Source organism: Mixophyes fleayi, chromosome 1 (assembly GCF_038048845.1).
Source record: "Mixophyes fleayi isolate aMixFle1 chromosome 1, aMixFle1.hap1, whole genome shotgun sequence".
NCBI lineage: Eukaryota > Metazoa > Chordata > Amphibia > Anura > Limnodynastidae > Mixophyes > Mixophyes fleayi.
The window spans coordinates 1,927,159-1,947,289 of NC_134402.1; the positions used below are offsets into that span (position 1 = coordinate 1,927,159).

The following is a 20,131-nucleotide window of genomic DNA, read 5'->3' on the forward strand; positions in this document are numbered from 1 at the left end:
TGTCATACTGTGTCCTGGTCCAGAGAAGTGTTTACCCACGGGGGTGTCCAGAGTCGTCTTTATTGTGTGTCTGTGTAGATTCATCCTGGATTGTAGTTTCTGCTTGGTCTCTCCAATGTAAATTCCCTCAGGGCACCTTGTACATTGTATCATGTACACCACATTGGAGGATGTACATGAGAATGTGTCAGTGATGATATATTCCTGTTGTGTGTTGGGTATGTGGACTGTGTTTGTTGGTAGGACATGGGTGCAGGTTTTGCATTTTTTGTTTTTGCACGGGAAGTTGCCAATCTCTGATGGTGATGGGAGGGCACTTCTAACGAGGAGATTTCTTAAGCTGGGAGGCTGTTTGTATGGAAGGAGAGGTAAATCTGGCAATATTTCCTTCAGTCTATTGTCTTTCTGAAATATGGGTAGAAGGACAGCAGCAATTTTCCCCAAGATGTTCACCTGGGGATTGTAAGTGACCACTAGGGGCACCCTGCTGTTAACCTCCTTCTGTTTGTAATCCAGGAGGCTACTCCTTGGGATCCTTGTGGCTCTGTGGATCTATAACTATTGGATGTATCCTTGTTGTAGGAATGTATTCCTCAGTGATACCAGGTCTTGTTTTCTGTCTTCACGGTCTGAACAAATCCGAATGTATCTCAGATCTTGGCTGTAAATGATGGACATCTTTATGTGTCCTGGGTGAAAGCTGTTCCATCTCAGATATGTTGGGCGGCCTGTAGGTTTATGATAGACTGATGTTTGTATAGTATTGTTTTTATTGTATAGAGTCATATTCAGGAAATGTATCTGAGATCGTGAGTAGTTAAGAGTGAGTCTGATTGTTGGGTGAAACTTGTTGAAGTTTTTATGGAAAGTCAGCAGCTCATGTTCAGAGTCCGTCCAGATTAGTAGCAAATCATCAATATAACGGAAGTATGCTAGAGGTTTCATTGTGCAAGCTGATAAGAATTCCTCCTCTAGTTTAGCCATGAAAAGATTAGCAAACTGAGGTGACATCTTACTACCCATGGCACTTCCCATACATTGCAGGTTTATGTCTTTCCCCAAAGAAAAGTAATTTTGATTGAGTACGAACCTGATCAGCTGCAGGGTGAGCTCCGTGGCTAGACTGTTTCTTTGAAGATAGTGTTTGGCATGCGGCTATGCCATCCTTGTGGAAATGTTAGAGTACAGAGACTCCACATCTATAGTTGCCAGTATTGAGCCTTCTGGTAGTGGACCCAGGGTTGAAAGTTTGCACAGAATGTCCTGGATATAGCTGGGTGTTCGTCTCACCAAGGGTTTTAGCCATTCTCTATCCAGACAGAAATATTTTCCGTTAAGGTCCCAATACCAGAAATTATTGGTCTCCCTGGATTACCTTCTTTATGTATTTTGGGTAATGTGTAGAAGGTACCCATTTTGAGATTGTCCGGTATAAGGTGCAGTAGAGAGGATGATACATTGTTGAAACCATTTATGATCTTTATAAGTTCTTCTGTGTATTGTTTGGTGGGGTCTCCCATAATCAGAGTGCAGTATTTGTTATCTGAGAGCTGTCTGTGTGCTTCCTGAATGTAATCTGATGTGTTCATAATTACTACAGCTCCTCCTTTTCTGCTGGTTTAATGATGATATTATTGTTAGATGTTAATGATTTTATAGCCTCCTCTCCTCCACATTGAGATTGTATCACTTTGTGGCGTTTGTCCAAAATCTCAGATTTAACTTTTTTTCTGAAACAGTCTATATGGGTTGGGTGCGACTTAACGGCTCTCATTATGCAGACTTACCATATAGATGACATGCCCGACATCCTTCTGTTATATACCGATTGATGGAAATCATGGCACTGTCTATTTACGTCACTTATCAGACCTACAGTGATATTTCGGGATTTAAAGTGGCATTCATCATAATGAGAGCCATTAACGTGACTACCACTGGTCTATATAGTGATCCATAGTTTGGTTGTGTCCCGGTTGTGGGGTCCAGTTTGTCCTCTTTTAGTATTAAAATGTATATAGATGGGGCTAACATATTTGTTATAAGGGGTCTATGAAACTGCAGATGATTTTTAGTTCTAAAACACAACTGTGACAGGATGGACCTTGTATGCCACCCTGTCTGTTGTCGCTGGTAAATGGCTGGGCTTACTTTGCCACTGTTCCCTTTCCTTATCCCAAATCCGCCCCTATTGTCGCAATAGAGGCCTGCTGCCACCATCAGGCTCCTACACCTAGAACCGCTTCATCCGGGTAACTCTCGCTGCTAGGGTACCCCCTTGCTGGTACACCTGGGCTGTTATACCTGACCTCTTGCCTTCAGATCAGGGTTGCTGTGGATGGTTCCACCCTGGCCTGTCACACTGGCCAGAGGGAAGAGAGGGGGCTGTAAAAATAAATAGAGGGGAGAGAGGCAAGAGAAGCTGAGGTGCCCTAAAGTATATTGCTGTTAGACAGTTGTAAAAAAAAGCAGAATTGGAAAGGGGGGCTGTAAAGAACGTGGATGGGAGAGGGGGCTTTAAATAGCGGGGATGGGAGAGGGTGCTGCAAAAAACTGGTAGGGATAGAGAGGGCTGTAAAGAACGGGGGAAAAGAGCAGTCTAAAAAAACAGGGAGAGAGGGGGTTGTAAAAAAAACACAGAAGGGCAGAGAGGGGGCTTTAAAGAACAGGGGGAAGAGGTCGCTGTTAAAAAAAAACAATGGTAGGGAGAGAAGGGGCTGTAAAGAACAGAAGGGAAAAGGGGTCTGTTAAAAAAAATAGAGAGGGGGCTGCAAAGAACTGGGTGAGGGGAGAGGCTGAAAAAAAATGATGGTAGGGAGAGAGGGGGCTGTAAAGAACAGGGGGAGAGGCACTGTAAAGAACAGGAGGGAAATGGAGGCTGTAAAGAACAAGGGGGGAAGAGTGGGATGTAAAAAAAAACAGACTTGAGAGAAGGGGCTGTTAAGAAGTGGGTGAAGAGGTGGCTGTAAAGAACAGGGGGGTGGGGGGGGAAGAGGGGGCAGTGAATAGAACCAGAGGGAGAGAGGGGGCTGTTAAGAACGGGGAGGGGGTAGGCTGTTAAGAACAAGGGGGGAAGAGGAGGCTGTAAACAACAGGGGGAAGAGGAGGCTGTAAAAAAAAACCTTGAGGAGAAAGAAGGGGCCATAATAAATAATTAATTATAAATTATAAATATATACTATATTCAAAAAAGGCAGTGATGTGTTTATCAGTTATAATAATGCCTGTTATATGTGGTGGAAATTTGTATGCCATTAATTTGATTGTGGGCTGGTGGGGTATATAGTCCTTTGTATTAAATGGGGATGCTATTAATGCCAGGGCTGGTGAGGAGCGAAATTGGTTGGTTTATTAAACGTGAATGCTTTAAATTTAATGGGGCTGGATTGCGGTAAGAAAGCTTATTTATTAAATGTAAACACTAATGTAGGGCTGGTTAGGGGGAAGGAGATCTAATTATTAAATGCAGGTGCTATATAATTTAATGTTGGGGTTATATGGGGAAAAACAGCAATGTTCATTAATTGTGAATGTTATTAAATAAATTGTGGGGTTGATTAGGTGCAAGGAGGTCTGTTTATTGTGCAAAAAAAGCTAATGATTTAATGTTTAATGTCGGACTGGTTGGGGTTAAGGTGAAGTAGTGTTTGGATAATGCTCGACTTTCCAGGAGGTGCATAGTAACTATCTATTTTCCAAACAAGGAACCCAACATTCCAGGATCCAGCCAAGTGTTATGGCCCTCTGTCAGAGTAACTAGATAAATAGGTAGATAGATAGTTATTTAGAGATAGGTAGATAGATAGTTAGTTAGGGATAGGTAGGTAGGTAGTTTGGTAGGTATTAGATAGGTGTTTAGATAGTTAGTTTAGTTCTTAGATAGATTAGTTTAGGTAGATCAGATAGGTAGATAGATTAGATAGGTCTTAGATAGGGTCAGTTAGGTCTGTTCTCTGTCAGAATCTGCCCTCATTCAGGCTGCCATTTCTATGCCTCACCTGGCCAGCCTGTTTCTCTGAGCTCACTCACCTGGCTCCTCATTATCACCTGCAGCCTATTGGTTCTGCTCTCCTTAAATAGCCGGCTAGTCCTCTGCAGGATTGCCGGTAATATGTTTACCTTAGTGTTCTGCTCCCTTGTGTTTTCCCTGTTACCTGTTCCTGTTGTTTCCTGCCGGCTTGTTGTATCCCCGTGTACCAGACCGTTTCCCTTTCTGTCTACTCTTCATTGGATTTCCCTGTGTACCGACTCTGCTCTGCTTTGACTCTTCTCCTGTTTGGATTCCCCGTGCGTCTCCATTGACTATTCTATTATCTACTCACCAGTTTCAGTCAGCTATCTTCCGGACCCCGGTAAAATCGTGCTGCCAGACATGGCTCCGGCGTGACCTCCAGCTCCTTTGCTCATCCTAACCTTGTATACGGAGATGCAGCCCCTGCAGCATCTCTGCGCCTAGAAACTGTTTCCTTCTAATCTCTGGACTATCACCGGTACTGCGGGTTGTAGTTACCCCTGGCACCCGCCTAGGAACTGCTTCCCCTCTAATCTCCGGACATTTTATCAGGAAACATATACAGTATATACTGCTGGGTTATACAAATAAATGAATATGTGCAGGATAAATGGTTTTGCAATAATAGAAAAGGGTGTGTGATTAATAAGGGGCGCCCAGTAGTAAATTATAATTACTTTTATTCAATTCACATAAAGTGCAGTAAGTGGCCTCGTACCAGACAAATATAAATTTAGAGCTTATCTAAACATTAAACACACAATATATTTGCAGAGCTGCAGGAAGGACATTGTTCCTTGTGTCAGTGGTTGTGAGCTCAGTATAATTTTGCATGTGCTGATTTTCAGGGCTGTCGTCTGTCCTGGGGGGTGAAGAGGTCCCGGGAGACAGCACCTGGCGTTGTGGACTGTACAGCAGAGACTACAGCTGGGTACACACTACAAAAACTTTAGACCAATTTGTTGTCTCTAACGATTGTATAAACGACTGAAGTCCCGACCAGCAGCCGATTCAGGTGTACACACTGTACCTAATTACCTTCAGATCTCTGCTCTTCTTCTGTCATAACCATCAGCTACAAGTGACAGCCGCTCTGGGTGTCAGTGGGTAAATGCACAAAGAACTTTGTAAGATTCAGAAGCCAAGATGTTAATTTCCACACTGCTCCATAAGATAACAGTGTTTCAGCAAAGGCTGACTGCAGGTCAGACACCAGCTCCGTCCTCATATTTGTTTTAAATACTAATACTGATAATCATGCCGGCACCTGTGACTTATGACCATACATCCATACATGCCCCCCATGGGGTAGGAGGAGGGCGTGGTGACATTTCGCGTCAACATGGCCCCAACCCCACCATAAAAAGCCGAAATTCACGACATTGAATTGAGGGGGCGGAGCTTAATGGCATGATTAAGCCCCGCCCCCTCCATTCACTGTCGTGAATTTTGCCAAATTTCAGGAGTTTTGCCTACTCTTCCGGGAGTCTGTGACACTCACGCGTAATGCGGAAGTCTCCCGGACATTCCGGGAGAGTTGGCAAGTATGCTTATGACCAGACTCTGTCTCAAGAGTATAATTTATGCGCTGCAGTAACTTCTCCTAATGCGCTATACACTATACACTTCGTTTGTGCTCAGATCTCCTGCTCTGAATACGCTGCTGCCCTAGCTGTTAATTTAGTCATTCCTGACAATTCTCACTACCTCCTGGAGCCCGGTTAACCCATTCGTTGCTGGCCTGAGGGAGTGAAGATCTTCCAGCAGGAAGTGTTGTTCAGCTGAACAGAACAACGTGTGATGGACACAGTGACAGGCTGCATACATGTTAGGATAGATAAGCGGTGGAAAGGCTGTGCAGACACGGCGACAGCCTGCGCTCTGCGCAGACAATGTATTTACACTCTACATTCATGGTGATATTTGTGCTGCTTGTTGTTTGTTCTGCTCAGTCTTTCACATGTTATGTTAGATACAGAGTTTATTTATGTGTGTCTTTATACAGTACACATGCATGTACATCTAGAAACACACAACTATTTCTTGTGTGTTATTGACAACATGTATTGCAGTGCAGATAACATGCATGCTGCGTTTAGTATGTGGGAGAGGTCTATATGGATATCTTTATCAATCTCCACAACAAAATAAATTAGTTTTATCATTTGTCATGAGATTATTGTCAGTAATTTGATCAGGATCCAGCGTTTCTCCAGTTGCAGATTCTGATTCTTGGCATCCAGGAATCCTGGGAAATTATTCTTGCATGGGTTGGAGCTGGTTAAACTTGGCCGGACATCTTCTGTGGGCCCCAGAGCTTCTACATTCTCATGACCTGTAAGACAACAGACTTGTAAAAGGACGTGTGGTAGCGCCTGACATGTGCACACTGTCCTCTTATTCTGTTCTCAGATGCACTCGTTATAAAACTTGCACTTTTCTTTACACAGTGTTGCCTTACTCAGTCTTTTGACCACACTAAATTAGGGATGAGCGCACTCGGATTTATGAAATCCGAGCCCACCCGAACGTTGCGGATCCGAGTCGGATCCGAGACAGATCCGGGTATTGGCGCCAAATTCAAAAGTGAAACTGAGGCTCTGACTCATAATCCCGTTGTCGGATCTCGCGATACTCGGATCCTATAAATTCCCCGCTAGTCGCCGCCATCTTCACTCGGGCATTGATCAGGGTAGAGGGAGGGTGTGTTAGGTGGTCCTCTGTGCTGTTTAGTTCTGTGCTGTTTAGTTCTGTGCTGTTTAGTTCTGTGCTGTTTAGTTCTGTGCTGTTTAGTTCTGTGCTGTTTAGTTCTGTGCTGTTTAGTGCTGTGCAGTGCTGTGCTGTGCTGTGCTGTGCTGTGCTGTGCTGTGCTGTGTTCTGCAGTATCAGTCCAGTGGTGCTGTGTGCTGTGCTCTGTCCTTCTGAGGTCAGTGGTGCTGCTGGGTCCTGTGCTGTGTCCTGTTCAGTCCAGTGGTGCTGTGTCCTGTGCTCTGTGCTTCTAAGGGCATAGTTATTTCCCCATTATTCCCAAGTTTTTAAAAAATAAAAAAAAAGTAAAAAAAAATAAAAAATTAGAAATTAAAAAAAATATATATAATTATAACCAAATGTGCAAAACCAATCCAGCAGTATAAGTCCATTGGTACTGCAATATTACCAAGTTCACACATTCTGCAGTATCAGTCCAGTGGTGCTGTGTCCTGTGCTCTGTCCTGCTGAGTTCCGTAGTGCTGCTGGGTCCTGTGCCGTGTCCTGTTCAGTCCAGTGGTGCTGTGTCCTGTGCTCTGTGCTTCTAAGGGCATAGTTATTTCCCCATTATTCCCAAGTTTTTAAAAAATAAAAAAAAGTAAAAAAAAATAAAAAAGTAAAAAAAAAATAAATAAATATAATAATTATAACCAAATTTGCAAAACCAATCCAGCAGTATAAGTCCATTGGTACTGCAATATTACCAAGTTCACACATTCTGCAGTATCAGTCCAGTGGTGCTGTGTCCTGTGCTCTGTCCTGCTGAGTTCCGTAGTGCTGCTGGGTCCTGTGCCGTGTCCTGTTCAGTCCAGTGGTGCTGTGTCCTGTGCTCTGTGCTTCTAAGGGCATAGTTATTTCCCCATTATTCCCAAGTTTTTAAAAAATAAAAAAAAAGTAAAAAAAAATAAAAAATTAGAAATTAAAAAAAATATATATAATTATAACCAAATTTGCAAAACCAATCCAGCAGTATAAGTCCATTGGTACTGCAATATTACCAAGTTCACACATTCTGCAGTATCAGTCCAGTGGTGCTGTGTCCTGTGCTCTGTCCTGCTGAGTTCCGTAGTGCTGCTGGGTCCTGTGCCGTGTCCTGTTCAGTCCAGTGGTGCTGTGTCCTGTGCTCTGTGCTTCTAAGGGCATAGTTATTTCCCCATTATTCCCAAGTTTTTAAAAAATAAAAAAAAGTAAAAAAAAATAAAAAAGTAAAAAAAAAATAAATAAATATAATAATTATAACCAAATTTGCAAAACCAATCCAGCAGTATAAGTCCATTGGTACTGCAATATTACCAAGTTCACACATTCTGCAGTATCAGTCCAGTGGTGCTGTGTCCTGTGCTCTGTCCTGCTGAGTTCCGTAGTGCTGCTGGGTCCTGTGCCGTGTCCTGTTCAGTCCAGTGGTGCTGTGTCCTGTGCTCTGTGCTTCTAAGGGCATAGTTATTTCCCCACTATTCCCAAGTTTTTAAAAAATAAAAAAAAAAGTAAAAAAAAATAAAAAATTTAAAAAAAAAAAAAATATATAATAATTATAACCAAATTTGCAAAACCAATACAGCAGTATAAGTCCATTGGTACTGCAATATTACCAAGTTCACACATTCTGCAGTATCTTGTGCTACATATAATGGAGACCAAAAATTTGGAGGATAAAGTAGGGAAAGATCAAGACCCACTTCCTCCTAATGCTGAAGCTGCTGCCACTAGTCATGACATAGACGATGAAATGCCATCAACGTCGTCTTCCAAGCCCGATGCCCAATCTCGTAGTACCGGGCATGTAAAATCCAAAAAGCCCAAGTTAAGAAAAAGTAGCAAAAAGAGAAACTTTAAATCATCTGAGGAGAAACGTAAAGTTGCCAATATGCCATTTACGACACGGAGTGGCAAGGAACGGCTTAGGCCCTGGCCCGTGTTCATGACTAGTGGTTCAGCTTCACCCACGGATCTTAGCCCTCCTCCTCCTCCCCCCCCCTACAAAAAATTGAAGAGAGTTATGCTGTCAGCAACAAAACAGCAAACAACTCTGCCTTCTAAAGAGAAATTATCACAAATCCCCAAGGCGAGTCCAAGGGTGTTGGTGGTTGTCAAGCCTGACCTTCCCATCACTGTACGGGAAGAGGTGGCTCGGGAGGAGGCTATTGATGATGTAGCTGGCGCTGTGGAGGAACTTGATGATGAGGATGGTGATGTGGTTATTGTAAATGAGGCACCAGGGGGGGAAAAAGCTGATGTCCATGGGATGAAAAAGCCCATCGTCATGCCTGGTCAGAAGACCAAAAAATGCACCTCTTCGGTCTGGAGTTATTTTTATCCAAATCCAGACAACCAATGTATGGCCATATGTAGCTTATGTAAAGCTCAAATAAGCAGGGGTAAGGATCTTGCCCACCTAGGAACATCCTCCCTTATACGTCACCTGAATAACCTTCATAGTTCAGTGGTTAGTTCAGGAACTGGGGCTAGGACCCTCATCGGTACAGGGACACCTAAATCCCGTGGTCCAGTTGGATACACACCAGCAACACCCTTCTCGTCAACTTCCTCCACAATCTCCATCAGATTCAGTCCTGCAGCCCAAGTCAGCAGCCAGACTGAGTCCTCCTCAATACGGGATTCATCCGAGGAATCCTGCAGCGGTACGCCTACTACTGCCACTGCTGCTGTTGCTGCTGTTAGTCGGTCATCTTCCCAGAGGGGAAGTCGTAAGACCACTAAGTCTTTCACAAAACAATTGACCGTCCAACAGTCGTTTGCCATGACCACAAAATACGATAGTAGTCACCCTATTGCAAAGCGTATAACTGCGGCTGTAACTGCAATGTTGGTGTTAGACGTGCGCCCGGTGTCCGCCATCAGTGGAGTGGGATTTAGAGGGTTGATGGAGGTATTGTGTCCCCGGTACCAAATCCCCTCGAGATTCCACTTCACTAGGCAGGCGATACCAAAAATGTACAGAGAAGTACGATCAAGTGTCCTCAGTGCTCTTAAAAATGCGGTTGTACCCACTGTCCACTTAACCACGGACATGTGGACAAGTGGTTCTGGGCAAACGAAGGACTATATGACTGTGACAGCCCACTGGGTAGATGCATTCCCTTCCGCAGCAACAGCAACAGCTGCATCAGTAGCAGCATCTACAAAATGGCTGCTCATGCAAAGGCAGGCAACATTGTGCATTACAGGCTTTAATAAGAGGCACAACGCTGACAACATATTAGAGAAAATGAGGGAAATTATCTCCCAGTGGCTTACCCCACTTAGACTCTCATGGGGATTTGTGGTGTCAGACAATGCCAGTAACATTGTGCGGGCATTAAATATGGGAAATTTCCAGCACGTCCCATGTTTTGCCCACACCATTAATTTGGTGGTGCAGCATTACCTCAAGAGTGACAGGGGTGTGCAGGAGATGCTTGCGGTGGCGCGCAAAATTGCTGGACACTTTCGGCATTCAGCCAGTGCCTACCGCAGACTAGAGGCACATCAAAAAAGCATGAACCTGCCCTGCCATCACCTCAAACAAGAGGTTGTGACGCGCTGGAACTCCACCCTCTATATGCTGCAGAGGATGGAGGAGCAGCAAAAGGCCATTCAGGCCTACACAGCCACCTACGACATAGGCAAAGGAGTGGGGATGCGCCTCAGTCAAGCGCAGTGGAGACTGATTTCCGTGTTGTGCAAGGTTCTGCAGCCATTTGAACTTGCCACACGAGAAGTCAGTTCCGACACTGCCAGCTTGAGTCAGGTCATTCCCCTGATCAGGCTGTTGCAGAAGCAGCTGGAGAAAGTGAGGGAGGAGCTGGTAAGCCATTGCGATTACACCAAGCATGTAGCTCTTGTGGATGTAGCCCTTCATACGCTTTGCCAGGATCCGAGGGTGGTCACTCTTTTAAAGTCAGAGGAATACATTCTGGCCACCGTGCTCGATCCTCGGTTTAAAGCGTATGTTGTGTCTCTGTTTCCGGCGGACACAAGTCTACAGCGGTGCAAAGACCTGCTGGTCAGGAGATTGTCCTCTGAAGAGGACCGTGACATGCCAACAGCTCCACCCTCATTTTCTTCCACATCTATGGCTGCGAGGAAAAAGCTCAGTTTTCCCAAAAGAGGCACTGGCGGGGATGCTGATAACATCTGGTCCGGACTGAAGGACCTGCCAACCATTGCAGACATGTCTACTCTCGCTGCATTGGATGCTGTCACAATAGAAAAAATTGTGGATGATTACTTTGCTGACACCATCCAAGTAGACATGTCAGACAGTCCATATTGTTACTGGCAGGAAAAAAAGGCAGTTTGGAAGCCCCTGTACAAACTGGCTCTATTTTACCTGAGTTGTCCCCCCTCCAGTGTGTACTCGGAAAGAGTTTTTAGTGCAGCGGGGAACCTGGTCAGTGAGCGGCGAAGGAGGTTGCTTCCTCACAACGTTGAAAAAATGATGTTTATAAAAATGAATAATCAATTCCTCAATGAAGTACAGCACTGCCCTCCAGATACTACAGAGGGACCTGTGGTTGTGGAGTCCAGCGGGGACGAATTGATAATGTGTGATGAGGAGGAAGTACACACTGTAGGGGGAGAGGAATCAGAGGTTGAGGATGAGGACGACATCTTGCCTCAGTAGAGCCTGTTTAGTCTGTACAGGGAGAGATGAATTGTTTTTTTGGTGTGGGGGCCCAAACAAACCAATCATTTCAGCCAAAGTTGTTTGGTAGGCCCTGTCGCTGAAATGATTGGTTTGTTAAAGTGTGCATGTCCTATTTCAACAACATAAGGGTGGGTGTGAGGGCCCAAGGACAATTCCATCTTGGAACTTTTTTTTTTGCATTATATGACCAATCAACAGTCGTTTGCCATGTTCAAAAAGTAAAACCAAATTTAAACAAATTCAAGAAATTAAACCAAAAGTAAAATGCCGTGTCATAATTTAAAACAAGAGGTATTGACGTGCTCTAAAACTACTGTATTGTTGTTTATATTTTATAAACACTACACTTGAAAGCTTGAGTCTTTCAATAAAAAAGTAACTGTCCATTGCACGAATATTTGCAACAGGGACAATTTTAGGGTTAAGAAAGTCAACTAATAACACTTCGACGCTGTCTGTCTTTATAAACACTACACTTGGAAGTTGGAGGAGGTATTGTGGCCCCGGCACCAAATTTACTACCGGGGCCACTCCACTGTGCAGTCCATATTTAGGTGTATCAGATATTAAACAACGGTGACAGTTGATGCCCAATTTTTTAATTATATTGTGGCCTCGGTACCAAATTGTGTACCGGGGCCACCACACTACGCAGTCCAGATACTTGTTTGGTGGAATTCAGACCAGTTGAGGGTTTTACTATTATATTGTGGGGACCACTCTATCTATACCACACTACAACTCTATACCACTCTATTTAATACTTTAATTCTATTTAATACTTTAATTCTATTTCATACTTTAATTCTATTTAATACTTTAATTCTATTTCATACTTTAATTCTATTTAATACTTTAATTCTATTACTAATTACCATAAAGAGGAACTGCCGCTTCTATTTAATACTTTAATTCTATTAGTAGTTACCATAAAGAGGAACAACATAAACCAATTTTACCAAAAGTATAATATGACTTAGACTTACAAACACTACACTTGAAAGATCGTGCCTTTAAATGAAAAAGTCAGTCTTCATTGCACGACTATGTGCAACAGGGACAGTTTTTTGGGTTTACAAAGTCAAACAATAACACTTTGACCCTGTCTGTCTGGGATCTCAATGACGAATTGTCTGTACCATGTTTGGAGGAGGTATTGTGGCCCCGGTATCAAATTGGGTACCGGGGCCACCCCACTATGCAGTCCAGATACTTGTTTGGTGGAATTCTGACCAGTTGAGGGTTTTATTATTATATTGTGTGGACCACTCTATCTATACCACACTACAACTCTATACCACTCTATTTCATACTTTAATTCTATTTCATACTTTAATTCTATTTCATACTTTAATTCTATTTCATACTTTAATTCTATTACTAATTACCATAAAGAGGAACAAAATAAACCAATTTTACCAAAAGTATAATATGACTTAGACTTACAAACACTACACTTGAAAGATCGTGCCTTTAAATGAAAAAGTCAGTCTTCATTGCACGACTATGTGCAACAGGGACAGTTTTTTGGGTTTACAAAGTCAAACAATAACACTTTGACCCTGTCTGTCTGGGATCTCAATGACGAATTGTCTGTACCATGTTTGGAGGAGGTATTGTGGCCCCGGTATCAAATTGGGTACCGGGGCCACCCCACTATGCAGTCCAGATACTTGTTTGGTGGAATTCTGACCAGTTGAGGGTTTTATTATTATATTGTGTGGACCACTCTATCTATACCACACTACAACTCTATACCACTCTATTTCATACTTTAATTCTATTTCATACTTTAATTCTATTTCATACTTTAATTCTATTTCATACTTTAATTCTATTACTAATTACCATAAAGAGGAACAAAATAAACCAATTTTACCAAAAGTATAATATGACTTAGACTTACAAACACTACACTTGAAAGATCGTGCCTTTAAATGAAAAAGTCAGTCTTCATTGCACGACTATGTGCAACAGGGACAGTTTTTTGGGTTTACAAAGTCAAACAATAACACTTTGACCCTGTCTGTCTGGGATCTCAATGACGAATTGTCTGTACCATGTTTGGAGGAGGTATTGTGGCCCCGGTATCAAATTGGGTACCGGGGCCACCCCACTATGCAGTCCAGATACTTGTTTGGTGGAATTCTGACACGTGGAGGGTTTTTTAATTATATTGTGTGGACCACTCTATCTATACCACACTACAACTCTATACCACTCTATTTCATACTTTAATTCTATTTCATACTTTAATTCTATTTCATACTTTAATTCTATTTCATACTTTAATTCTATTACTAATTACCATAAAGAGGAACAAAATAAACCAATTTTACCAAAAGTATAATATGACTTAGACTTACAAACACTACACTTGAAAGATCGTGCCTTTAAATGAAAAAGTCAGTCTTCATTGCACGACTATGTGCAACAGGGACAGTTTTTTGGGTTTACAAAGTCAAACAATAACACTTTGACCCTGTCTGTCTGGGATCTCAATGACGAATTGTCTGTACCATGTTTGGAGGAGGTATTGTGGCCCCGGTATCAAATTGGGTACCGGGGCCACCCCACTATGCAGTCCAGATACTTGTTTGGTGGAATTCTGACACGTGGAGGGTTTTTTAATTATATTGTGGCCTCGGTACCAAATTGTGTACCGGGGCCACCACACTACGCAGTCAAGATAGATAGATGCGTATTGCGTATCATAGATAAAGTACATTCAGTGGTGTGGGGCAAATTGAAAAATATTCAAAATGCACTGACATTATCAAAAACAAGAGGTTGTCACACGCTAAAACTCCAACATGTATATGATGGAGAGGATGGAGGAGCAGCCGTATGTGTAGTGTAATGCAGCTCTGTTGAAGGTTTTTTATATATTTTATTGTGGTGCCCAGTGCCCACTCCTCTACGCAGTCCAGGTACATTTATTGGTGCGAATCATAAAAGTTCAGGGTTTTTAATATATATTGTGGTGACCCACTCCTCTACGCAGTCCAGGTACATTTATTGGTGCGATTCATAAAAGTTCAGGGTTTTTAATATATTGTGGTGACCCACTCCTCTACGCAGTCCAGGTACATTTATTGGTGCGAATCATAAAAGTTCAGGGTTTTTAATATATTGTGGTGACCCACTCCTCTACGCAGTCCAGGTACAATTATTGGTGCGAATCATAAAAGTTCAGGGTTTTTAATATATTGTGGTGACCCACTCCTCTACGCAGTCCAGGTACAATTATTGGTGCAAATCATAAAAGTTCAGGGTTTTTAATATATTGTGGTGACCCACTCCTCTACGCAGTCCAGGTACAATTATTGGTGCGAATCATAAAAGTTCAGGGTTTTTAATATATTGTGGTGACCCACTCCTCTACGCAGTCCAGGTACAATTATTGGTGCGAATCATAAAAGTTCAGGGTTTTTAATATATATTGTGGTGACCCACTCCTCTACGCAGTCCAGGTACATTTATTGGTGCGATTCATAAAAATTCAGGGTTTTTAATATATTGTGGTGACCCACTCCTCTACGCAGTCCAGGTACATTTATTGGTGCGAATCAAACAAGTTGATGGTTTTCTTATTATATATATTGTGGTGACCCACTCCTCTACGCAGTCCAGGTACATTTATTGGTGCGATTCATAAAAGTTCAGGGTTTTTAATATATTGTGGTGACCCACTCCTCTACGCAGTCCAGGTACATTTATTGGTGCGATTCATAAAAGTTCAGGGTTTTTAATATATATTGTGGTGACCCACTCCTCTACGCAGTCCAGGTACATTTATTGGTGTGAATCATAAAAGTTCAGGGTTTTTAATATATATTGTGGTGACCCACTCCTCTACGCAGTCCAGAAAGATACCTTGTTGCAACGTTTTGGACTAATAACTATATTGTGAGGTGTTCAGAATACACTGTAAATTAGTGGAAATGCTTGTTATTGAATGTTATTGAGGTTAATAATAGCCTAGGAGTGAAAATAAGCCCAAAAACTTGATTTTTAAACTTTTTATGTTTTTTTCAAAAAAAATCCGAATCCAAAACCTTAAATCCGAACCGAGACCTTTCGTCAAGTGTTTTGCGAGACAAATCCGAACCTCAAAAATGACGAAAATCCGGATCCAAAACACAAAACACGAGACCTCAAAAGTCGCCGGTGCACATCCCTACACTAAATAACACTTAAGCTTTACAGAATTATTTATCCAATAACCACTGTATCTCAGCAGTACTTCCCAGTATATATTCATTATAAATAATCAATACTCACAACATATGTATGTATTTAAAACAAAGTATTTTACTGTTAACACAGAAAGGCTTATATTCACAGTTCACACATATATCATAACGTTGTCCAACATAACATAGTATATCAATATACAATTAATATACAATTAACCCTAGGTTCACCACTGTTATTCCTTACACTATCCTAGCTTTACATATGTATCCTTGATAAGAATAAGTATTTATAATATTGATTTCACTATCACAGATATCAAACAATATATGAATATAAATAGTCAAATCAACATTACAAACACATATAACTTAATATATATATATATATATATATATATATATATATATATAAAATCATCAATGATACTTATCAAATCCTTGTATCCTGGATCCAATTCTTTGTCTGCAATATATGGAACGTTCCTGTAGTATAGAATCCTTTTCTGTAGCGTAGTGTAGGTTTTCTCTAGTATAGTGTATTCCTATCCTTTGCTGTAGTGTAGTGTAATATAATAGATATATTTTCTGTAGTGTAGTGTAATATATATTTTCTGTAATGTAGTGTATCCCTATAGAATAGTATATTGCCTTTCCTATAGTGTAATATATATATTTTCTGAAGTGTAGTGTAGTGTGTCCCTATTAATCCTTTCCTTAGTGTAGTGTGTTTTCTGTAGTGTAGTGCTAGTTGTCCAGGGGCAGGTAGGCAGAAAGAGACCGAGGGGGGGTCCCGGGTCTGGCTTTTATAGTGCAGACCTGGAAACTCCCAGCCTCCCCAGCAGCAACATGTGTGTGGTGATTCACCACACACAAACGGCTGTTTGTGTCCAGGGGTGATGATGCCATCACCCCTGGCGGTTCTCCCCACTGTGTATGTGCCGACTTGAGTCGGTACACACAGTGGGCCATTGGCGCGTGCGCAGTTACAGTGTGGCCATGCACTGTATGTACTGCGCATGCATCAGTCGCGTATGCGCAGTTGTACTATGTTCATGTGTGCACCTGCCCACAGCGCCCCCCCTACCTTTACAAGACTACAGAAAAACTTTCTCCTTAAGACTTTGTTACCATCATTTCTTCCAACCAAAGTTCCAAATTGTTTGCGAGTTCAGCTGTGGAGCTCTGAATGTGGTTATTATTATAGACAGATAATATTAGCTCCACCATTAGATGATAATCTGAGCATTGCAGTTTTCTGTGCTGGACTCTGTGAGGGTTTTCCTATCCTTTCCCTTGGTGTCATTATTTACATATTTATTGTTATATAGTGCCATAATATTATCCAGCCCTTGTGTATATAATCATTCACATCAGCCACTGCACCAGCAGAGCTTACAATCTATACTCCCTACCACACAGGCACACAGACACTAGGGTCAGTTTTGTAAGAAGCAAATTAAGCTATCAGTAACATAATAACACATACTAACATAGTAACATAGTAACACATACTAACATAGTAACATAGTAACACATACTAACATAGTAACATAGTTGATCAAGTTGAAAAAAGACACCAGTCCATCAAGTTCAACCTATTTGGGATCTCCTGCGATCCTGCACTTATATTTGAAATTAATCCAGAGTAAGCAACCGCCAATCTGTTTTAATTGTGAAAATCCCCCCAGACTCAATATTGCAGTCCTATTTTTACCATATAGCCACTACTATCCTACATTTTAATTAACGGTCGTATCCCTGGATACAGCTTTCCGCTAAAAATTTGTCTAACCCTTTCTTAAACATATCTATTGAATCTGCCATCACAACCTTCCCTGGCAATGAATTCCATATCTTGACTGCCCTTACTGTAAAGAACCCCTTCCTTTGCTGGTTGTGAAATTTCCTCTCCTCTAACCTTAGGGGATGACCACGTGTCCTGTGTATGGTCCTTGGGGTAAAATGTTCCCATGAAAGTTCTCTGTATTGACCCTTAATGTATTTGTACATAGTATAATAGTATATAGTAGTATATAGTATATACTATTCTAAAATAAACATGCCTAAACTGGCTAACCTTTCCTCATATCTTAATGACTCCATACCCTTTATCAATTTTGTTGCCCTTCTCTGAACCCTTTCTAGTTACAAAATATCTTTTTTATAGAGTGGTGCCCAGAACTGTACTCTATATTCAAGATTAGGGGCTAGATTTACTAAGCTGCGGGTTTGAAAAAGTGGGGATGTTGCCTATAGCAACCAATCAGATTCTAGCTTTCATTTATTTAGTACCTTCTACAAAATGACAGCTAGAATCTGATCCGTTGCTATAGGCAACATCCCCACTTTTTCAAACCCGCAGCTTAGTAAATCTAGCCCTAGGTCTTACCAACGATTTATATAGTGCAAAATTACACTGTCTTCCTTTACATCTATGCCCCTTTTTATGCATGTCGATGACATCATGCTGCCGGCATTTCATTGGCTGCCAGGAGTATTTAAGGCGGACTCTGACACCATGCTGGTGCCAGAATATTAGGTTTATTCTGCTCCAGCGTTCCTGTGTGTTTCTTGGCTTGTCTGACTACTCTCCGCTTCTCTGTTTTCCTATTGAACTGGCTTGTCTGACTACTCTTCTTTGATACTCCCTGTGCATTACCAGTTACCGACTCGGCTTGCCTGACTATTCTACTTGGATTCTCCCTGTGCACGAATATCCTCTGGATGATACTGACCAGGCTTGATTGGCCAGTCTTCTGGATTTCCCCTGAATTTCATCCATTGTCAGCATGTTACCAAACTGGCTTACCTGACTACCCTTCTGTACCTCGCTATTCGGATCAGTAAGGAACCGCGATCTGCGTGCCCCCAGCAGCAAAACCCATACCTCCTTGTGGGGGTTCCTGGAGAAGACCAGGGGAGGCGTTAGACTCCGCACCCTTTACTTGAGCTGCGTCAACGCTAGCAGGTACCCCTCGTTCAGAATTGTGACAATGAATCAGATCCTCAATGACTGTGTCCTGGCTCAAACTCCATTGAAGCCTGTGGGTGGTAGGATTGCATACTATGCAGGTTTGGATGCTCAGCGCTCAAGATCATTGAGTTTGCAACATCATCAGCAATGGGTATAATTCCACATAGTAAGCAGGGGAGATTTATTTGTGATGTTAAGCTCCAATTGGGCAGGGACTGATGTAAATGAGTTCTCTGTACAGTGCTGCGGATTTAGTGGCGCTATATAAATAAATAGATTGTATTAGATTGTACGCTCCTCTGAGCAGGGCCATCTCTCCTCCTGTTTCCACCACTTCTAACTCTGCTCTCCAGCTACTTAGCCCTCCTCCTCGAGGGTCCTCCACCCCACGTCCACTCTCGCTCCCTCCTCCCCCCTGGGGGTCTCCCTGTCTTCTGCGCCCTCCTTCTTGAGCCCCGTCGTTCATCTTCATTCACCTAGGATTCCAGTCCGTATTACGAAGGTTTGTGATCACTATTTATAACCATTGGACACACAGTAACCTCAACGAGACGAGTCTGCTAAGGTGTAATTTATACGGGTATGTGGAAAAGCGCATCATACCTACCATCAGAGACAGTGAGTACTACAGTATATTCTACTCACATATGTGTCTTTTCCATCTATGGAGCATGAAGCAGAATATACATTTATATGTGGAATTTATACTATAAAGTTTGTTTGAACTGAGGCTCTAGTTCATCTCTGCCCAGTACGGAGTTATATATATGTCCATATAGACATTATCATTCATAGGAAGAAATTTACCACCATGTGTGGATTGATGATTACGGCAACTATCAGCACTATATATCTTTTTGTGGGGAAATCGTAGAGCATTGCTCATGTTTTTTCATCAACATTTTTGACCACACAATTGGCTACATAATATACAGCTGTTATATTTTTCTCTCATCAGTAGCGTGTGGTTCATATACGTCATAGTGCACTGTGATGTAGTTTGGGTAATTTTTCCTCACAATATATCTTTGTAAGCATATAGGTATTTACATGCATGATTTTTAATATACACAATAAACATGTTGATTTTATATACTTGACCACTCGTGATCTGCCACTCATTATTTTTATTAGCCTATATTGGAGACAGTTAGATTTGAGCGCTGCATACCGTTATTTGCTCTATATTTCCGTATGTTGGTGGGCGCAGCCACTTAGTTTGTGCAGCAGCTTGTCTTCTGTCCATATATTATTGGAAATTGTACATTTTATTATTTTAATATTTTTTCCATCATCCCATTTACCTTCATTGGTATTGTATTGGCGCTATATCAGGGTTTTTTTCTGTTTTTTGCTATATGCTGTGTTTACTGTACTGTGCTGTCTCCCATTGTGTTGTAATTTTGTTTGTCTCTGTGCGGCGCTGCGGATGCCTTGTGGCGCCTTATAAATAAATGTTAATAATAATAATAATAATAATAGATGATGATGATGATGATGTCCGAGCTCCATCCTCCCAGTGTAGAAAGGGCATTACAGAACAGTCAGCA

At 41.9% G+C, this 20,131-nt stretch overlaps 1 protein-coding gene across 2 annotated transcripts in view; it reads left to right on the forward strand.

Annotated features, from left to right (window-relative positions):
- LOC142097491 (proteinase-activated receptor 1-like) overlaps positions 1-20,131 on the forward strand; it is a 310,042-nt gene that overhangs the window by 3,219 nt on the left and 286,692 nt on the right. The window lies entirely within an intron of this gene.